This window comes from Pelophylax lessonae, assembly GCF_965119305.1.
Source record: "Pelophylax lessonae genome assembly, chromosome: 3".
Lineage (NCBI taxonomy): Eukaryota > Metazoa > Chordata > Amphibia > Anura > Ranidae > Pelophylax > Pelophylax lessonae.
Window position 1 is genome coordinate 22,842,876 of NC_138770.1, and position 18,918 is coordinate 22,861,793.

At 45.7% G+C, this 18,918-nt stretch overlaps 1 protein-coding gene and 1 pseudogene across 2 annotated transcripts in view; one reads left to right on the forward strand and one right to left on the reverse strand.

The window, feature by feature from the left end:
• Positions 1 to 18,918, forward strand: part of LOC309550703 — a 167,092-nt pseudogene that overhangs the window by 118,186 nt on the left and 29,988 nt on the right. The window contains exon 6 of the transcript XR_014226168.1: positions 15,252 to 15,393. The product of XR_014226168.1 is annotated as an uncharacterized misc_RNA (transcript). The remainder of the gene's footprint in view (positions 1 to 15,251; positions 15,394 to 18,918) is intronic.
• Positions 1 to 18,918, reverse strand: part of LOC309549773 (gastrula zinc finger protein XlCGF66.1-like) — a gene marked incomplete at its 3' end in the record, with an annotated part of 313,385 nt that overhangs the window by 34,214 nt on the left and 260,253 nt on the right. The window lies entirely within an intron of this gene.

Below are 18,918 nucleotides of genomic sequence, written 5' to 3' on the forward strand. Positions count from 1 at the left end.
TGACTGAGAAGATACTAAACCTCACCCTGGAGATCATCTACCTGCTGACTGGAGAGGTGAGGAGGATTCTGGGAGGTCACATGACATCACTCTTATCTCTATGAATAAAACACAGACCTGACCAGAGAGGTGAGGAGGATTCTGGGAGGTCACATGACATCACTCTTATCTCTATTAATAAAACACAGACCTGACCGGAGAGGTGGGGAGGATTCTGGGAGGTCACATGACATCACTCTTATCTCTATGAATAAAACACAGACCTGACCAGAGAGGTGAGGAGGATTCTGGGAGGTCACATGTCATCACTCTTATCTCTATTAATAAAACACAGACCTGACCGGAGAGGTGGGGAGGATTCTGGGAGGTCACATGATATCACTCATCTCTATTAATAAAACACAGACCTGACCGGAGAGGTGAGGGGGATTCTGGGGTTCTAACATGATATTCCTATTGGTTCCTCAATACAGAGATTTCCTCTTCTGAAGTCAGGTGATCATATGACTATCACAGTGCCTCCATGTGACTCCCTAAAACCTGAAAGACACAACATGCAGAAGATTCTAGAAGTCACCAAGAAGATGATGGAGCTGCTGACAGGAGAGGTGAGCGATGCTGGGAATTCTGGGATAGTGGCGGCTGGTGCGTTGGGGGCGCAGGGGGTTCAACTGGGTTTTTTTTTAAATCACCTGATTAGAGCCAGAGGCTCTAATAGGCTTCAGAAAAGGGTGGACCTGGGGTGCAGAGTAGTGCGCCCCGAGTCCCCCCATTGTGTGACAATAGCGAATGAAAATTCGCTATTGTCACACGAATCCTCCTCCTGGCCAATAAGGAAGCGGGTCCGAGACCCACTTCCTGATTGGCCGAAAGGCATAAACCATGGCATTGGCTGAGGAGGAGGCGGTGGGAGGACGCGAGGAGAAGTTGCTGCTGCAAGTAAGTGCACTGGTCTGTCTGCATTTAAGGGGGCGCGGCACGCTGGTCTGTCTGCATTGAAGGGGCACGACGCTGGTCACTCTGCATTGAAAGGGGGCAGGCTGGTCACTCTGCATTGAAAGGGGGCACGCTGGTCTGTCTGCAATGAAAGGGGGCATGCTGGTCTGTCTGCATTGAAAGGGGGCATGCTGGTCTGTCTGCAATGAAAGGGGGCATGCTGGTCTGTCTGCATTGAAAGGGGGCACGCTGGTCTCTCTGCATTGAAAGGGGGCACGCTGGTCAGTCTGCTTTGAAAGGGGGCACGCTGGTCAGTCTGCATTGAAAGGGGGCACGCTGGTCAGTCTGCATTGAAGGTGACACACTATACCTTAATTACTGAAGGCCCCTTTCACACTTTTGTGACCTCAAAGTCACGCAATTTTTTTACAGCATTTTTTTGCCGCAAAGCAATGCCTATTACATTTTTCTGTTGCCCCCCCCCCAAGAAATTTTGAGCACCAGCCGCCAGTGTTCAGGGACATTATCCAGTAACAGACAAGGGATGTGTCTGGATGGTGACTGTATCATTGTGTGTGTCAGGTTCCTATAAGGTGTCAGGATGTCACTGTCTATTTCTCCATGGAGGAGTGGGAGTATTTAGAAGGACACAAGGATCTCTACAAGGACGTCATGATGGAGAATCAGCCGCCCCTCACATCACCGGGTAAGAGGAGACTTTATTGTAAAGGAGAGAGCAGTACGGAGGATCCACCTAGATTCCCCATCATCTGATAAACACATAGAAACAATGTATTCAGTCAGTGTGTGTGTTTCCTACAGATGGATCCAGTAATGGGAACCCACCAGAGAGATGTCCCCGTCCTCTGTATTCCCGGGATTCCACACAGGAAGGTCACACCATCCCCCACCATCATCAGGTAGATGACTGACAATGATTGGTAGTTCTGATTTATATACAGTTTATTTGTTACAATGAATGTTTTATTATATATTCAGAGTGGAAACCTCGGGGATGATAATATTGATGTTAAAGAAGAGTATAAAGAGGAGGATGAGGAGTATGGAGTGATGGAGGAGTTTTCAGAAGGACACAAGGATATGATGGAGCCACCTAATACCAGGAACCCACCAGAGAGATGTCCCCGTCCTCTGTATTCCCGGGATTCCACACAGGAAGATCACACCATCCCTCAATGTTACAAGGTTGGTGAGATGGAGCATCTAGAGTAGGGATCTTCAAACTACGGCCCTCCAGCTGTTACAGAACTACAAGTCCCATGAGGCATTGTAAAACTCTGACATTCACAGACATGACTGGGGCATGATGGGAATTGTAGTTCCTGAACAACTGGAGGGCCATAGTTTGAGGATCCCTGATCTAGAGCATTGGACTCATTGAAGTGATTTTTTTTAAAATATGATGTCACAATATTGAAGCTTATGTATTACAGATGACCTCTTCTATTATTTTCTTGGTATAGTGTGAAGATCCAATTTATATAAAAGCTGAGGGTAAGGCAGAAAAAGAAGAGAGGTATGTGAGGGATGATCAGCAGTCTATGGAGGAGGATGGAATAACGGGGACATTTATAGAGGAGGACACTCCTACAGAGATCAGCACAGGTGGGTCATTAACACTAAATACATTCCTCCACCCACACTGCTCACTGATTGGTCCAGAGTAGGGCGGGGACTGGCTGATATCAGCCTGTAATCCCCTGGTCACTTTCCTGAGCTGTGTTCCCCGCCCTGTATTCCTGTATTTCTCTTGGATAATCTTCCTTCTCTGTGCTGCAGACACAATTTATGTATCTAGACTGGATTTATGGAGATTCTGGGGTTCAGCTGGCAGAAAAATGTTCATTTTCACCAGAGGAGTTACTAGATCTAGGCACCTGGGGTCAAGGTCTGGACAAGGGGTGGGCAGGAGGGGGCGGCTGCCCTGGGCACTGTGGTATCATGTGAGGTGGGGGGGGGGGGGCACCGCGAGGAGAAATTTAAGGAGTTGGGAGGAGTAATTTAAGTAGCAGCAGGGGCTAAGAATTGTTATAGGATGGGAAATTTGGGTGTGTGCTAGAAGTGGTGATTCATGGGTGATTTGTGCTAGGAGGGCCAATTTTGGGGGGTTTGTACTAGAATAGGTGATATGGTAAAGGGGGGAATTTGTACTAGGGGATAATTTATTTTGGGGAGAAGGATTTGTGCTAGTAGGGATCTGTGGGGTAATCCTGCAGATTAGTGCCCAATGTTTTTTTTTTTTTGGGGGGGGGGGGGGTTTTGCTGACACATAATGCTCATACATATTGGGGGAGGGGGGCGCTGATTGGCATGTTTGCCCTGGGCTATAGGTGACATTCTACTGGCACTGCCTGGGATATGTGCTTTAGATTTCCTTCCCCATGCCCAGGTCTACTAAGCTTTGATAGAACAATTCTCCCGGGGTTACTTACTCTGCTGTTCACTGGCTGTGCCTGAGTTATGAGTCCTGACCCTTACACTGTATAATTTATATTGTACATTACATACTCCTGACCCCTGCACTATATACTCTATGTTGTACATTACATACTCCTGACCCCTGTACTATATACTCTATGTTGTACATTACATTATTCTGATACTATATAGTCCTATCTCTTGTATCTTATACTCTATGTTGTACATTACATAGTCCTGACTTCTGCTCTCTCCCCTCTACCCACTGCTATATATACACATAATATGGATTCTCTTTTGTTAAACCCATTTTCTACCAGCTGGACATTTTATATTGGTAGATAGTGAGTCGGTGTCCCGCACATCAAGCTGTGGCCTGGCGTAGGTCCAGACTGAGAATGCCATTTACTATCGTACAGCAGGTCCTGACTTGATGTGTGGCTTTTGGGACACCTAGTCACCCTCTACCATTTACTAGTTACCTTGAGGGGGGAATTGTAACATCCTCAGAGACAAAGCTGCCTGATGTGGGCGGAGTTCTGGTTTTGGGGAACCAATCAGCTCATGTCTAGTAAAAATGTTTTTATTTCTATTTTAGTGCATGGACGGGAGATGAGGAAAACCTCAGAGGATTGTCTCACTTTGTCTCCAGACTGTAAAGTAGAAGAGGAGGACATCACACAGTATAGTCCAGGAGAAAACCCGGCTACCTCAAATGTCCACCCGGCACCACACAGTGTAGATGGACCATCGTATTCCTCTTATCCTGAGGAACCTCAGACTGTGAGGGATGGTGCCGGACCATCGTATTCCTCTTATCCTGAGGAACCTCAGAGTGTGATGGACAGTGCCGGACCATCGTATTCCTCTTATCCTGAGGAACCTCAGACTGTGAGGGACGGTGCCGGACCATCGTATTCCTCTTATCCTGAGGAACCTCAGAGTGTGATGGACAGTGCCGGACCATCGTATTCCTCTTATCCTGAGGAACCTCAGACTGTGAGGGAAAGTGCCGGACCATCGTATTCCTCTTATTCTGAGGAACCTCAGACTGTGAGGGAAAGTGCCGGACCATCGTATTCATCTTATCCTGAGGAACCTCAGACTGTGAGGGACAGTGCCGGACCATCGTATTCCTCTTATTCTGAGGAACCTCAGACTGTGATGGAAAGTGCCGGACCATCGTATTCATCTTATCCTGAGGAACCTCAGACTGTGAGGGACAGTGCCGGACCATCGTATTCATCTTATCCTGAGGAACCTCAGACTGTGGGGGACGGTGCCGTCCTTCCAACAGCTAAGAGTTTTTCCTGTAATGAGTGCGGGAAGTGTTTCCCTTTTAAGTCAAAACTTAATGAGCATGAAAGATCTCATACAGGAGAAAAACCGCATTCCTGTCCTGAGTGCGGGAAACGTTTCCGTTCTAAATATGGTCTTAATGTGCATAAAAGATCTCACACGGGGGAAAAGCCATATTCCTGTCCTGAGTGTGGGAAATCTTTTTCACAGAAGTCCTCTCTTTACACACATCAGAGATCTTACACAGGGGAGAAGCTGTTTTCCTGTCCTGTGTGTGGGAAATGTTTTGCACAAAAGTCTCATCTTCAAACACATCAGAGATCTCACACTGGGGAGAAGTCACTTTATTTTCCTGAGTGCGGGAAATGTTTTTCACAGAAGGCCAATCTTTACATACATCAGAGATCTCTCACGGGGGAGAAGCTGCATTCCTGTCCTGAGTGTGGGAAATGTTTTTCACGGAAGTCTCATCTTCACAGACATCAGAGATCTCACACACGGGTGAAGCCGTATACCTGTCCCGAGTGCGGGAAATGTTTTTCACAGAAGTCCACTCTTTATACACATCAGAGATCTCACACGGGGCAAAAGCCGTTTTCCTGTCCTGAGTGTGGGAAATGTTTTTCACTAAAGTCTAATCTTCACACACATCAGAGATCTCATACGGGGGAGAAGCCGTTTTCCTGTCATGAGTGTGGGAAATGTTTTTCACTAAAGTCTCATCTTTACATACATCAGAGATCTCACACGGGAGAGAAGCCGTTTTCCTGTCGTGAGTGCGGGAAATGTTTTTCACAGACGTCCCATCTTTACACACATCAGAGATCTCACACGGGAGAGAAGCCGTTTTCCTGTCCTGAGTGCGGGAAATGTTTTTCACACAAATCTAATCTTTACGCACATCAGAGATCTCACACGGGGGAAAAGCTGTATTCTTGTCCTGAGTGCGGGAAATGTTTTTCACACAAGTCCAATCTTTACAGACATCAGAGATCTCACACAGGGGAGAAGCCGTATTCCTGTCCTGAGTGAGGGAATTGTTCCTCACTGAAGTCTTATCTTCCTGTACATCAGGGATCCCACACAACCCTCGTGGTGTATTAGTGCCTTGGGTGCGGGAAATGTCTTCTATATGAATGTTGCTGGACATGTGGGGAAGAAGCACACCCTGATATACACCTCAGATATATTCCATGGCTGATCTTCATCATGTAAGAAACACTTCATAAGGAGATCAGAGATCACCAAAGACATGGATGAAGTGTTGTACCGTGTTGGCTTTTCATTGGCTGAGTACATTTTGGGGTGTAGAGTGGTAAGTAGAGCCGTGAAATGAAGGAATCGCCTTCAGAATGTCTTGCTTGTCTGTGTGACGGTTACTGATAATGATATAGCGGGTTACAGAGCTAGAAGCTGTGAGATCCCATATATCTTTATCAGTAAACTTTACACAGACAAGACAGAAATTCTGAAGTTGATGTCCTTCATTTCAAGGCTCTACTTACCAGTGGTGACCCCGAAGCGTGTCTCTCTGTCTTCAGTCCATCCTTCTCCCATCCCCCAACAGGAGGGAAGGAGAACTCGGAGATGAACTAGGTGAGAACTTCTTTCCTTTGCTCCTGTGTGGGTTTGGGTGGCTTGGCAGAGTGCGACACGAGAGGTAACACCGCTTGTCTTTATATTTCTACATATCTTGTCTGGGTGGAGGTTACTGGTTGGAAAATATTTATACTGTTTGATTTTCTGTAAATAATTTCTGTTTTCCCTTTGAAGGGAGATATTATGTGTGGTTTGATGAAGGGATTGGCTCAATAGTTACCACTTCACTTACATGTTTAGTTTTTATAAAATAGATGAACAAATATGGCAAGCATTCATTCATCCATGACAAATGTTGGTCTTATTTTATTTCACTCAGTGATTTCCTATGATCATTGGGTCCATCTAGTGGCCATAATGCGGTATTGAACTATTTTTCCTGATTGAGGTATTTTGGAACTAATACCTCATTATGGCCACTAGTTGGAGCTGACGATTATAGGAAATCACTGTGTTTATTAGAATACGGCCAGAATTTGTCACGGCTGGACACATGCTTGTCATACTCACCCAACATATTCTTTGCATAGACCCCTTAGTTTTACTATGTTGGGGGGGGGGGGGAGGGGGAGGGGGTCATACAAATCCCTGAGATCACACCCATGTATTTATGAGTACAGTACACATTGAAGGACATAAATACCAGAGCTGTGTTTGCGTTATTTTTGCACACATGGTAAAATGCAGATTTTGGGCCTGAAGATTAGATAAAACCCCCAAACATATATTTTCTGAAAGCAGAGGCCCTGGAGAATAAAATGGTGGTAATTGTTAAGGTGTTCCTCGTACACAAATGTCACCTTCATATCCGGGTTTATTTTCTCCTTTCCTCCATTTTCTATGGTGTGATCTTTTCTACAATACTTTGTTATAATAATGTAACACGTTGAGTATTATATTGTACACAAATTATTACTGACTCCGCCTCCACATTCCAGACAAGTCATTTTCCTGTCCAATTGGATTTTTTCTTCTTTTACTATTTTATTGATTTATTTCTGCACTCTTGTTTAAAATTAAAAATATAATAAATGAAATAATGTAATTGTGTGTGTCGTGCAATGATGACAGACTTCAGTATCCAGAAACGGCTGGTAGGTGACACTTCCATATACAGCCCAAGGAAGTGACAAGGAGCCCCTAGGAACCTTTGGAGGAACCCTGGCTGAGAGAGGCTGGACTAGGCACTCATATATTATTATTATTATACAGGATTTATAAAGCGCCAACAGTTTGCGCAGGCTCTACAATGTTAGGGCAAACAGTACAATTATAATAAAATTAAATACAGGCAGAATCACAGGGTCCTGCTCTTTAGAGCTTACAATCTAGGAGGGAGGGTCAAGTGATACAAAAGGTAATAACTGTGGGGGATGGGCGGATGGAGAAAATAAAAGTGCAGTTGTTAGGTGGGGGCAGAATAGGCTTCTCTAAAGAGATGAGTTTTCAAGCAACACCTAAAGGTGGATAGAGTAAGAGATAGTCAGACAGATTGGGGTAGGGAGTTCCACAGGATAGGAGAGACTCGGGAGGAGTCCTGGAGGTGGTGACAAGGGAACTAGAAAGCAGAAGATATTGGGAGGATCAAAGATGATTTGGTTGGCATATTGAGACCAGGTTAGTGGTGTAGCTGGGGCCGAGTTGTGGATGGCTTTGTAAGTTACCGTTAGTATTGTGAATTGAATTTGTTGGGTACGTGGCAGCCAATAGAGGGATTGGCAGAGAGGGGTAGCAGATGCTGAGTGGTTTGTAAGGTGGAGGAGTCTGGCAGGAGCATTAATGATGGACTGAAGGAGGGATAGTCTATGTAAAGGTAAGCCAATGAGGAGGGAGTTGCAGTAGTCGAGGCGAGAGATAACCAGGGAGTAGGAACGGGCAAATGGTTGGGGCCAGGCATAAGTTTAGCTTGAACATCGTCCGTTTTGGTGTTTGCCGAACACCCGAAATTTCTGTGTGCGTGTTTTTCTTTTTTTAATATTTTTTCATGTTTGCAATTTTTTTTTTACAAAATATCATTTTTAATAGAGCAGTGATTTTAATTAATGCTTAAAATGAACAAAAGAGAAAATTCCTTTAAATATAGTGCCTGGGTGGTCACCTTAGTCTGCCTATAAAGTGGCGCATCTGTACCGTGTATAGAACCTGCTGCAGCAAAACTAACATTTATAAATTCAGGACAGCTGAATGTAAAAGAAATAATTGTTGGCAAAAAAAAAATGGTGTGGGGTCCCCACCGTCTATATCAGGCCCCATCCATACCAGGCCCAAAAAAAACTGCATGCATGGATAAGGGTCTGGTATAGATTTTGAGGGGAAACCCCACACCAGTTTTTTTTTAAAAATGGCGTATCTTACCCCCAAAATCCACACCAGACCCTTATCCAAGCACACAGCCTAGCAGGCCAGGACAGGGGGGAGGACAAGCAAATGCCCCTCAAACCATACCAGGCCACATGCCCTCAACATGGGGGGGTGCTTTGGGGCAGGGGGATCTGCAGGGGGCTTATCAGAATCTGGAAGCCCCCTTGAAAAAAGGGCCCCCAGATCCTGGCCCTCATTTACCAAAAAATGTGTAAAAAATAAAGACATGAGCCAGTTTTTTTTACAGTTCCTTTATTAAAAAAAATAAATAAACAATGTCCCCTGATGTAGATCCATCATCAATCACAACGACCGCTGCAACGCCGACCCAAAAAAATAAAAAAAAACCTCCGCCCACGAGGAAGACTGACTGTCGAATGCCTGCTCTGCTGGATGACAGTTTTTTAAATAGGTAATGGGCAGAGCCACCTGGTGATGTCACCTGGTGACCCTGCCCCTTATGATGTCACCGATCCAGCATGTACCAGTCAGTTACATCACAAGGGGGCGGGCCACCAGATGATGTCAACAGGTGGCCCTGCTCCTTACCTTTTTAAGAACTGTCAGACTGTCATTCCTTGAGGGTGGAGTGTTTTTTTTTTGGGGGGGTCCAGAGGTGAAGTGGGCGTTGTGAATGACGATGGATCTATATCGGGGGACATTTTTTTTTCTATAAAAGGAATTGTGAAAAACATGCTCATAGCCTCATTTATTTTTACAATGCACCCAACATTCATTCACATAGGGGGCGGGATCTGGGGGCCTTGTTAAAGGGGGCTCCTTGGTTCTGATAAGCCCCCTGCCGCCAGACCCCCATAACCATAGGCCAAGGTTGTGGGGAAGAGGCCCTTGTCCCCATCAACATAGGGACAAGGTGCTTTGGGGGCACACCCCCCAGGTTGAGGGCATGTGGCCTGGTATGATTAAGGGGGGCACTCGCTCATCCCCCTCTTTCCTGGCCTGCCAGGCTGCATGCTCGGATAAGGGTGAGGTATAGATTTTGGGGGGGACCTCATGCCATTTTTTTTTTAATTTTGGCATGGATTTCCCCTTAAAATTCATGTCAGGAGCCTAGTATGGATTTTGGGGGACTCCACGCCCACTTTTCCCCAATTTTTTTTTTTCTTGCCGGCAATTATTTTTTTTACATTCTGCTGTCAGCGGGGAAGCCCCCTGACAGCTCATGACTCATTCGTTGTTAAGAACGCAGCGGCCAGCTTCCCACTTCTTAACAACCTATTGACTGTACTTGATATATGTAATAACCAAGATCCTACAAGGAGATCTTATTAAAACCATATAAAATGTGAATCAATAAATAGTAAATTAGTGCCAGATGAAATGAAGGTGCAATGTGCAAAATGGCAGAGACAGGATTTGGGCCAAAAAAATGTAAGCCTTGAGAAGTGCCTAAAGTGCTATAAAAGGATATAAAAAGGTATAAAAACTGATAGCACAAAGTGTAAAATTAATAATTTATTGTGAAGTGCAAAAAAATATATATCTCTGAAATGTGCACCAGGATCTAATAACCTTAAGTGGTGGTATAAATGAGAAACCAGTGACAATATAAATAAATTATGGTGAGAAAACAATATGGTGAAAAAGAATAATATGGTGAAAAAAGGGGGCAGATTCCCCTCTACACGGAACTGCTGGAACTGGTGTCCGTGATGGGTGAAATTAAATAGAGGTGAGTATAGTGGAACACAGGTGCCTGTACCTGAAGTGTCCACTAGATGTAGCACTCACCCTTTCTTTCCACCTTAGAATCACAAATCAATGTTTAGAAGGTGGATAGGATTCCAAGTGGGTATGTGGGGTCCACTCTGTGACTGATGAGCCGGGTTCCAAAGAATCCTCACAGATAAGCGGGTCCCATCTTGATCATTGCAGGACGTTCATTCATTCCATGCAGTTCTGCCATTCCTGTTCATGTGTCTCCCCACATCAGAGTTGCGCTTTCCAACGGTTGGAAAAAGCAACTCTGATGCCCATCCCTAGTGGTGTTTAGAGGGAGGGAGAGGATTGGTGGGGAGGATGCATGGAATACATAGGTGGGAGAATACAAGGCTGAGGGTGTTGTCACCAGAGTGAGTAGAAGCCTCTATCCATTGTGTATCCATTTCTTCAGGCCAAATGAGGAGGATAGACTGAGAAGTTTGGAAGTAGCAGAAGTGTTCGTAGTAACAGGGATGTTGAAGTCTCTGAGAATGATTGTGGGGATTTCAGAAGAGAGAAAGTAGGGCAGCCAGGCAGAGAAGTCATCAAGGAAAGTTAATACCGGTCCAGCGGGCCGATAAATCACAGCAATTCTAGAGGAGATTGGAGAAAATAGACGTACAGTGAGCTTCAAATGATGAGAGGGAGGAGAGTGGAGAACCTGGAAGGTGCTCTGTGAGGATAGGAGGATTCCCACTCCACCTCCCTTGTGTTCCCTAGGTCTATATTTACACCTACTTCATTCATCTTATGGTGTTTATCAATAAATTACGTAAACTGATCCATGTGCAAATTCATATACAACATAAAGTGCTTTGTGCTCAAGATGCTGTTCCCTGCAGATCCACTGCTTCCACTTTACACCTACTTCATTATCTTATAATATTTTCTATAAAGTAATAACCTGTGCAAATTCATGTAATCATACAATATTTTTTTGCTCAATATAGTGTTCTCTGCAAGTCCACTGCTTCCACTTTGCATCTACTTCAACAAAGTTCTGTTGCTCCAATAAAGTTCACAACATAATAAAAAGTTGATAAGGTGTGAAAGTTCTCCGTGCTCCAAACTGTGCCAGCTATAGTGTAGCCACGCCTTCTTCCACCTCTTACACACGTGATGGTGAGGGCGCCCCCTTAGTAGTGCTTCCCCACTCACCAGAGCAATATGACTCCCAGCTTTTCATCTACCAGAGTCACAAACATCCTTCACACTCTCCTCACCTCCGATGGCAAAGGAACTGGATCCTCCTCGCTCACTCCTGCAAGTCTGTTGCGCTTTCTGTCAGTCTCCCTCCTAGACTCGGCTTCCTCCTCCGACCGCTGTTCCAGCAGGAGCTCCGCCTCTTCATACACACTCAGGGAGGAGAGAAAGGGGAAGGATATACAATACATACACACACAGCACAAGGCCGTGTTCACACTACTAGTGATGTCCAGTTCATGAACGAAATCGTTCTTTTGAATCGATTCTTTTCAGTGAACTGGATGACTCGGTTCCTCTCAGTGAACGACTCGGTAGGAAAACAGTTAATTTGTGAGTCACTGAATAGAAGACACAGGCTCAGTAATCTGCCCCGCCCTGCAACCAATCAGAATCTCCTAGCACATTTACATGCTGCAAAGTGGAAAGAAGCCAATCACAGTTCCCCATACCAGTCCAGACCAGTTACTGAGTCAAAGACTCGGTTAGAAGAACCGATCATGCTAAAAGAATCGTTTGAGCAGGAACACTAAAATCACCACCAGAAAAACAATACACCAAAGCAATCATGCAGCAGTGCTAAATCAGACAGCGGGGACAGACAAAGGGTTAATTATTTAACCCTTTGTAAATGTTTCTAAAAACTAAACGGGATTTAAAATAAAAAAACAATGTTTAATAAAACAATATCAAATATTTTTAATGACTGCAATATTATTAGAATGGCTTTATTAGAATGTCAGCTCTGTGGGTTCATTCTATGTTTATGGTATACACTGCTTGGTTGTTGTATCGATTCTTCAGTTCATTTGCTGAGTCTGCAGACAAGCAAGTGAACCGAAGCTTACTTCGGGTTGAGTCAGAGCTCCGGTTCACTTGCTTGTCAGCAGACTCAGCAAATGAACTGAAGATTCGATTCATGAATTGGTTCATTTCAGTGAGTAACTCGAAATGAACCGATTCACTTCAAAGAGTCGAACTTCCCATCACTACACACTACCCGATGTTTCTCAGGGCAGCAGTTCCTCTGAGCTCCACAAGATGATGATCTCACTTCTACCCAGACAGGAAGTCTCTATGGAATACAGACAGGAAGTGATGTCAGTACAGACAGGAAGTGATGTCAGGTACAGAGGACGTTCCATAGAACATAGAGGGAGACACTGCAGGATCTGGCGGCAGAGGTAATAAGTAGATTAACCCCTTTAAGGGGATCAGTTGATGATTAATGTATCTTGCTTCCAAAGCTAACCACACATGGATGGAAATGTGACCGATTCCTGCTGAACCGGCTGAATTTCCATGTATCTATGGTCACCTCCCTTCCCCCTCATCTCCTTCATTATTTAAGTCATGCTGAGATAATCTTCCATTGGCTGAGCAATATTCTCATTTGTCTCTGAGCTCCTTCTTGCTATTCCTCGTCCTGCCTGTTGTTTCCTTGTATTGATTTTCTGTGTAGTGACCCCGGCTTCATCTCTTGGATGCGCTCGTCTGTTGCTTGTCCTGACCTTTATCCTGATTCCTGGATCTCCTCCTCATCTCTCCTCCATATCCTCTTACACAGCTTTTCTCCACACCTGCAGTGACCCTGGGGGGGGGGGGGGGCGGGGGAAGTATGCAGCAAAATCCATCCCCACCATTAAGAGCTCTGGAGAAAATTGTCTGCTATTTAGGCTCGGTTTCCACTAGTGCGACTTGCGGTGCGACTTGACACATGTCAAGTCGCACAGCAAGTCAAAACCCATTGTTTTCAATGGGGCCCGTTTCCACTGCCGCGGCTTCAGTTGCCGCGACCTCAAAAGTAAATCGTGTACTACTTTTGAGCGCGACTTCCCTCTATATATGAGGGACAAGTCTAACTGAAGCCGCGGTTTACTTTTGCTACGAAGTCGTGCTAGAAGTAGCACGACTTCGTAGCCGCACTAGTGGAAACCTAGCCTTACACTCCGTTCCTCCGCACATCACCTGCTCACATGAGAGATTACTTTCACACATTCCTGACAGATTTCTGTATGGTAAAGGTCAAAGTTCACTCTTCATTTTAGGAGAAGTGGGAGGCACCCAGGAACAATGATTTGGTTAGCACAGGAGCCTCATATAGAGGGCCCCTCAAATCTCCCCATCTAAATGTCCCTCCATCCAGAGTCTATATGTCCTATGACATCACACTGTCCTCACAGCTCCTCCTTCCAATGTCCCTCCATCTGGCTTTTTTCTTTTTACTGAAGCTCTTAGGATGCGGGCGGTTCCTTAGCATGCTCACTAGCAAAGTGGGACTGTTTGTCCTGTGTTGTACGTAATGATGAAGTGTGGAGGTCCTGTGTGGGTAAATTATACCTCAGTGTGAAGTGAGGCTATAATAAAATGGAGACCTGAATGGTGAGGTGAGGAGGATTCTGGGAATTTCATTTTATTTTACTATTTGTGTTCAGATCTAGAGTTTTCCTCCTGTGAAGTCTGGAGATCATATGACCATCACATTGCTTCCACCTCCTTCCCTGATAGAGAAATAAAAAGAAGATTCTAGAAGTCACCAGAGAGATGATCGAGGAGAGGTGAGCGGTGCTGGGAATTCTGGGACATTATCCAGTAACAGACAAGGGATGTGTCTGGATGGTGACTGTATCATTGTGTGTGTCAGGTTCCTATAAGGTGTCAGGATGTCACTGTCTAATTCTCCATGGAGGAGTGGGAGTATTTAGAAGGACACAAGGATCTCTACAAGGACGTCATGATGGAGAATCAGCCGCCCCTCACATCCCCGGGTAAGAGGAGACTTTATTGTAAAGGAGAGAGCAGTACGGAGGCTCCACCTAGATCCCCCATCATCTGATAAACACATAGAAACAATGTATTCAGTCAGTGTGTGTGTTTCCTACAGATGGATCCAGTAATGGGAACCCACCAGAGAGATGTCCCCGTCCTCTGTATTCCCGGGATTCCACACAGGAAGGTCACACCATCCCTCACCATCATCAGGTAGATGAGGAACAATCACTGATAGTATCATTAGGATCTGTACATTATCTGCATTGTTGCCATTGATGTCATTTTTATTCTATATTCAGAGTGGAAACCTGAGAGATTCTAAAGTTGAGGTTAAAGAAGAGATAAAAGAGGAGGATGATGAGGGTGGGATGATGGAGAAGTCAGAATTTCCAAAAGAACACAAAGATCTGTACCAGGACACCATGGTGGAGCCATCCATCTACAGAAACCCACCAGAGAGATGTCCCCGTCCTCTGTATTCCCGGGATTCCACACAGGAAGGTCACACCATCCCTCACCATCATCAGGTAGATGACTGACAATTATTGGTAGTTCTAATTTGTACATAGCATGTTTGTTACAATGAATGTTTAATTATATCTTTCAGAGTGGAAACCTCGGGGATTATAATATTGTTGTTAAAGAAGAGTATAAAGAGGAAGATGAGGAGTATGGAGTGATGGAGGAGTTGTCAGAAGGACACAAGGATAGGATGGAGCCACCTAATACCAGGAACCCACCAGAGAGATGTCCCCGTCCTCTGTATTCCCGGGATTCCACACAGGAAGGTCACACCATCCCTCACTGTTACAAGGTTGGTGGGATGGAGCATTTAGAAAATAAATTGTGAAGATGATGTGTGTATTATAATGTGAGCTTATAGTTTACCAATTAAATGTTATTTCTTTTTCTTGGTTTAGGGTGAAGATTTGATAGATATAAAAGTTGAGATTAAAGCAGAAGAAGAAGAGAGGTATGTGAGGGATGATCAGCAGTCTATGGAGGAGGATGGAATAACGGGGACATTTATAGAGGAGGACACTCCTACAGAGATCAGCACAGGTGGGTCATTAACACTAAATTCATTCCTCCACCCATACTGCTCACTGATTGGTCCAGAGTAGGACGGGGACTGGGTGATATCAGCCTGTAATCCCCTGGTCACTTTCCTGAGCTGTGTTCCCTGTCCTGTATTCCTGTATTTCTCTCCGATAATCTTCCTTCTCTGTGCTGCTGACACAATTTATGTCTCTAGACTGGATTTATCGAGATTCTGGGTTTCAGCTGGAAGCATAAAGTTGATTTTCACCATACGTGTTACCAGACCTAGGCACATGGGAAATTAATCTTGAGTCTCCTTCCCCATGCCCGGGTTTAGTAAGATCCCTGATAGAACAATTCTCCCAGAGTTACTTGCTCTCGGTGTGGGACCTCTGCAACTTGTCTCATGTGAACATGATTCCTCTGATTACTGAATACCAATATTTTGACTCCTGACCTTTACACTGTATCATTTATGTTGTACATGACATACTGTTGGCCCTTGCATTATATACTCTATGTTGTACATTACATCATTCCCTTAGTCTGCCTGTAAAGTGGCACATCTGTACCATGTATAGAACCTGCTGCAGCAATAATGACATTTATAAGGATAAAAACGAGTCAGTTCACATTCAAAGTGATACTAAAATCTCGTTTTTCAGTTTTGTTAAAAATACCAAACATTATACTGACCTCCTCTGTGTAGTTGGTTTTGCACAGAGCAGACCAGATACTCCTCTTCTTAGGTCCCTGTTTGGCACTACTGTCCCCTCCCTCCTGACAAGTGCCCCCACAGCAAGCAGCTGGATGTGGGGGAACCTAAGTCAAGCTGCAGCTCCCTGGGTTCATTCAGACACGGAGCCACAGCCCGGCACCACCCCCCCCTCCTCATTGGCTCACTAAATTTGATTGACAGCGGAGAAGCCAATGGGCCACGCTGCTGTCTCAGCCATTGAGGATGGGGGAGTCTCAGACAGCTGAGACACTTCTGCAACCTAGCTGGATCGAGATGGGGCTCAAGTAAGTATTATGGGGCTGAGGGAGGCTGCTGCACACACAAGGCTTTTTATCTTAACGCATAGAATGCACCTTCTGCCTTTACAACCACTTTAAATTGCTGACAATACAATACCATTGCCAGCAATAGAACAACGTTAAAAGGAAACAGAGTGGGGGTCCCCCCCCCCCCCAAAATCCATACTTTACCATTATTCCAGCATGCAGCCCAGCAAGTCAATAAAGGGGGAACAAGTGAGCGCCAGTCCTCCTAAACCATACTAGACCACATGACCCACCCCCCATGTTGCTGGGGACAAGAGCCTGCTCTCCACAACCCTGGCAGGTGGCTTATCAGAATCTGGAAGCCCCCTTTAACAAGAAAGCCCCCAGATCCTGGCCCCCCCCATGTGAATGAATAGGCAGTTTTTGACAATTGCTTTAATAAAAATAAAAAAACAGTGCCCCCCCAGATGTAAATCCATTGTCAATCACAACACCAACTCCATCGCCAGACTTGAAGAAAAAAAAAAAAAAAAGATCCGCTGTCAACTAAGACAAACTGCCAAATGCCTGGCTTGCCGTTTGACAGTTCTTATATAGCTAAGGGGTGGAGCCACCTTATGACATCACCTGGTGGCAACGCCCCTTGTAACATCAACAACCCAGCATGCATCGGTCGGTGGCATCACAAGGGGGACTGTGTGACCAGGTGACATTGCCAGGTGGCTCCGCCCCTTACCTATATAAGAACTGTCAAATAGCAAGCCAGGCATTTGTCAGTTTTCCTTAGTTAACAGCGGATCATTTTTATTTTCCAGGGTTCGTATGGTCATGAAAATCCTGGAAAAGTCATGGAAAATGAGTAAACCCCCCTAAGTTTTGGAAAAGTCATGGAATTTTGTGCAACTATTTAATTTAGAAAATATTTCTCCGGGCCCCTTGTATTCCGTGGGAGTGGGGGACAGTAAGTAGACTATTTTCTCTGTTTTGGGTTTAGGCGGATTAATCAGCCGCAGCGCACTGCACAGCTGAAGCCTGGACACCGGCCTCTTCAATATGAATAGACCGTGACAGGCTGGGAACTCTGCAGCGGATTGATCCGCCTAAACCTGAAACCAAGAAATAGTGCACTTACTGTCCCGCTCCCAGGGGCGTACCAGTGGGGAGGGAGGGGGGGGGGTGCGCTCACTGGGGGGTGTCAGGCCGGTGTCCGCCGGGCCGCCCGCATCTCCGTGTGAAGAAGGCAGCTCCAGAGGCAGGAAGGTCAGTGAGAGTGCCCGACGGGTCTCGTTTGTGTGCTGGATAGGAGGGGGATGGGATGGGACAGCTGCATATAGATGAATTGAACTTTCCATATTCTTCATGCTGTCGCTGAATGCCTGTTACTCCTCCTCTCAGCGGCTGCAGGACAACTTCCCTTGCTGGCCCCCCTCAGTGCTATTAAACCCCCCCCCTCAGTGCTATTAACCCCACCCCCTTAGTGCTATTAACCCCACCACCCCAGTGCTCTTTAGCCCCCCCAGTGTTCTTAACCTCCCCCCGTGCTCTCAGCCCCCCCCCCGTGCTCTTCAGCTCCTCACAGTGCTTTTCATCCCCCCCCATTCTCTCTGGCTCCCCCAGTGCTCTCCACCCCCCTGTGCTCCCTGGCTCCCCCCTCAGTGATTTCCAGTTCCCCCCCAGACAGTCCGCAGTCTCTGACCATCTCTTGTATCATGTCTGCAGCCTCTGTCCACCTCCTGTATCATGTCTGCTAAAACGTTTGACATTTCGAACATGGGAGAGGCAGCGCTGTCTAGTCACGCTAAAGGTGCAAAGCACCAGTCTGCAGCTGCGTGCTTGACCGCTTCCAATCCGATCGCTGGCTTTTTCACCCAAGCTGCAGCAGCGGTGCTTCCATCTCATACACTGTAAAACAAGGGACCATTTTGAGTCACGCTGTATCCAGAAACGAAAACCTAACTGCAGAGGTACTGTACACTACCAAGATTGTCATTTATTTTAGTAAAAATATGCTGGGTGTGACATGGATTTTCTTCTTATTTAACATGTATACATAGACATTTCATGTAACTTTAGGTCATGAATATTTACGTGTCATAAGTCATGGAATATTTATTGGTGAAAATGTGTATGAACCCTGATTTTGTTTTTTCAGTCCGGCGGTGGCGTCATGATTAACGATGGATTTACCCCGGGGGACACTTTAAAAAAAAAAAAAAACAAAGGAAAACTGCCTCCTGATTTTATTTATTTTTACACATATTTGGTGAATGGGTAGGGGTACCATGTACCCCATATTCATTCACATGGGCAGGTTGGGATTTGGGGGTCCCCTTGTTAAAGGGGGCTTCCAGATTCTGATAAGCCCCTTGCCGGCAGACTCCCACAACCACTGGACAGGGTTGTGGGGAAGAGACCTTTGTCATCAACATGGGGACAAGGTGCTTTGGGGTGGAGGGGGGCAGAGCCCCCTCTTCCCCAAAGCACCCACCCCCCATGTTAAGGGCATGTGGCCTGGTAGGGTTCTGGAGGTTGGGGCGCTCA